This window comes from Symphalangus syndactylus, chromosome 14 (genome assembly GCF_028878055.3).
Source record: "Symphalangus syndactylus isolate Jambi chromosome 14, NHGRI_mSymSyn1-v2.1_pri, whole genome shotgun sequence".
Classification (NCBI taxonomy): domain Eukaryota; kingdom Metazoa; phylum Chordata; class Mammalia; order Primates; family Hylobatidae; genus Symphalangus; species Symphalangus syndactylus.
This window is the reverse complement of record NC_072436.2, coordinates 40,357,714-40,361,336: the sequence shown is the minus strand read 5'-3', so window position 1 is coordinate 40,361,336 and position 3,623 is coordinate 40,357,714. Positions and strand designations below refer to the sequence as shown.

At 42.0% G+C, this 3,623-nt stretch overlaps 1 pseudogene; it reads left to right on the top strand.

The window, feature by feature from the left end:
* The first annotated feature begins 603 nt into the window (after window positions 1–603).
* Window positions 604–720, top strand: LOC129463258 (uncharacterized; annotated as a pseudogene).
* Window positions 721–3,623: the final 2,903 nt, after the last annotated feature.

Below are 3,623 nucleotides of genomic sequence, written 5' to 3'. Positions count from 1 at the left end.
AGAATCACTTGAACCCAGGAGGCAGAGGTTGTAGTGAACTGAGAGCATGCCGCTGTACCCAAGCCTGGGTGACAGAGCAAGACACCCTCTCAGAAAAAAAATAAATAAATAAAAGCCTGGGCATGGTGGCTCAAGCCTGTAATCTCAGCACTTTGGGAGGCCGAGGTGGGCGGATCATCTGAGTTGGGGAGTTCAAGACCAGCCTGACCAACATGGAGAAACCCCATCTCTACTAAAAATACAAAATTAGCTGGGCGTGGTGGCACATGCCTGTAATCCCAGCTACTCAGGAGGCTGAGGCAGGAGAATTGCTTGAGCTGGGGAGGTGGAGGTTGCAGTGAGCTGAGATCGCGCCATTGCACTCCAACCTGGATAAGAAGAGCAAAACTCTGTCTCAAAAAAAAAAAAAGTGTCAGTTACCTTCTTTAGAATTAGCAATAAATCTTTTCAGTATTTATACCATTAAAAATGTATATCATTAAAAATATGAAAGTACTTTTTCAGTATTATTTCCATTTATCTATTTATCTGTTTCATGTATCTATTGCTGTGGAATAAACCACCCTCAAACTTAATGGCCTAAAAATAGAAATCATTTAATCTGTGCTTGCTTTGGCAGCACACATACTAAAATTGGAACAATACAGAGAAGTTTAGCATGGCCCCTGTACAAGGATGGCATGCAAATTCATAAAGCACTCCATAAGGAATAATTTTTTTTTTAAAAAAGAAAATATCTATTCTCCTTTGTGAATCTGTAATTGGGCAGGACTCAGTAGGGACATAGGGACATCTTGTCTTCACTCAGCGTCAGCCAAGAGGAGTCTATGGGTGGGAACTGGACTGGTCAGATGACTGCCTTACTGACAGGTCTGGAGATTGATGCTGGATCTCTGCTGGGACCTCAGCGGGACTGTTGGCCAAACCACCTTTGCTTGGCCTCTTCATGACACCTGGGCTTCCCCACAATATGGCGACTGGGTTTTGAGCGTAAGGGCTAGGAGAGAGACAGTCAGGCAGAAACTATATAACTTTTGATGACTTCGCTTCAGAAGTCATTCAGCATAACTTTTGCCTCATTCTATTCACTAATGTCAGTCTGCATTCAAAGGGAGGAAAATCATACTCCACCTCTTAATGAGAAAAGTCTCAAAGAATTCATGGGCATGTTTTAAAATCAGAACAGCAACAAGTTGCCAATTAAGACAACAAATTACAGGTTTCATTTTCAGGGTTGTTTCTACAGTACGTTGAAAGATTTTCTGAAATCTTCAGTGTCTTACACTGATTAGCAAACATAAGGAATGCACATTCATAATAGATCCCTCTTTTGTTCAAATCTTTGCAATGACCTATTTATTTTAACTAGGAACAGAAAAGATGGAGATGGCAGCCAGGTGCAGTGGCTCATGCCTATAATCCCAGCACTCTGGGAGGCTGAGGCGGGTGGATCACGAGGTCAGGAGCTTGAGACTAGCCTGGCCAACATGGCAAAACACTGTCTCTACTAAATATACAAAAATTAACCGAGCTTGGTGTCATGTTCCTGTAATCCCAGCTACTCGGGAGGCTGAGGCATGAGAATCACTTGAACCTGGGAGGCGAAGTTTGAGCCAAGATCGTGCCACTGCACTCCAGCTGGGCAATAGGATGAGACTCCATCTCAAAAAAAAAAGAAAGAAAAACAGAAAAGTTGGTGACAGCAGTGGATATTTATACAGGTCTTTATAATGCACAGAAAAAAAGTGCTAGTCTTGCGGCTGTTCTCAGTTTAATGCCTCTCAGATGAATTCTTTGAAAAAGTTTGTGTTGCAAAACCACTGAAGCTGTGAGGGAGTGGGGACACCTGTATCAGAGACCTTTTTGTTTCTTTGTTAATTCTGAAGACTAGAAGCACTATAAGCGGTATTATTTGTATGATAAGCAACAGCTCAGGCCTTTGGGCACTTAAGATTTTCTCAGCTGAAATGAAATAAGAACTAAAAGCAGTTTCATTTAATAATAGTGAGATAAAGAACATAGAGCATTTTTCTTCCCCTTTGTGTAAACATGGTTAAGTAAAGTGCGTATAACAGTAATAAGAACTACTGCTTCACAGGCTTCTGTGGGGGAAGATTGGGTTCACTCATGCACTCCAAGCCCTTAGCACAGAGCCAGGCACACCGAGGTACTGACTAAGTGACTGAGGATGACTGATGATGTGAGAGCCTTGAGGAGGCTGAATGAGACGCAAAGCAAATGCAGAGGGACTGGCCTTGGGTAAGAGTGGGCTCCTGCTTCTATTGAATGAGAGAGAAGAGGGAAAGCATAAAGAGAGTTTCAATAGGTTTTAATGTGGGCTAATGGGGAACTAAGAAAGTGTCCTTCTCCTAGCTTCTATTACTTTGCTATAAGTGAGGAAAAGGGAGATGGGCTAGGAGATTGAAGTCAGTGGAGTAGGCCGGAAATATTTTCTGTGGAGATGGGTCAGCCAGCTCATTATAGAAACATGAAAGGTTTGCTAAGCAAACATGAGGCCAGTTAGTTTTGGATATCATGAACGTGCGGCAGTGGCTTTGGGTTAGTCTGGGATGGTGGACCTTGGACAGATCCAGAGCTTTCCCCACAGTGCAATGGGAAGGCAAAGGAGCCAAACAGTGGAGAATATTGACAAAAGAATGGTCCAAATGAGCAACTGAAGGAAGTGAAGACCTCCAAGGAGGAGGTGGTAGAGCAAAGTTGAGCAGGTTAAAGGATGGAAGGTTTCTGTGTGGTTGAAATGCCTGAGCAATGGGAATAATGAAGAATGAGAGAGAGAGAACAAGACTGCTGTCGGTTGTGGTCAGAGGGTAGTATAGTAATTTTTACAGAGAGGTCATGGTGTTAGTCATCCAAATGGACATTAAGACCCCTTGGGGATTAGGACAAAGAAGAGAGCTAGGTTCCAGTGCCAAATATTTAATAAATAGGGGAGAATGACTAGGCAGTCAGTAGCTGAAAGCTACAAAGAGAGATATAGGATGGTAAAAACGTTAAAGGACTGATGCTTTTGTTTGTTTTTGTTGTTTTTTTTGTCTTACAAATGCTGGAGAAGTCACAATCTGAAAACGTCAGTAGAAGATGACCCCATGCTAGCCTGTGATATCCAGATGGTAGGGGCATGAGCTTCTTTTCCTTGAGAAAGATGCAGGGGAAACATGGTCCCAGAGGACAGCCAGGTCTCAGCCAAGGCATGAATTGAGAAAACAGTTAGAAAAGAGAATGGAAAAAAATAGATAGGTTTATTCATTTAAAAAGTAACTATCAAGCACCTGCTCTGTGCTTGATGCTGTTTTGGGCATTGAGATGCATCTGTGAATAAGACATAGTAAGGAATTTACATTCCAGTGGTAGGAGACAGAGAATAAATGCCTGAGCAAATACATACTCAATATATATTTTGGATAGTGATACAGGATTTGCAGAAAAAAAAAATGTGCTATTAGATGAAGAGTGAAGGTGTGCAGAGAAAGTGGAGGTTTGCTACAAATTGTGTTCTCCAAAGGAAATGGAGAGTGCTGTGGGAGATGTGTTGACAGTAAGCCTAGATAGATTTTATTGTATTAATGCTTGCTAGAATAAATAGCTCTACGGAATAGAAGATG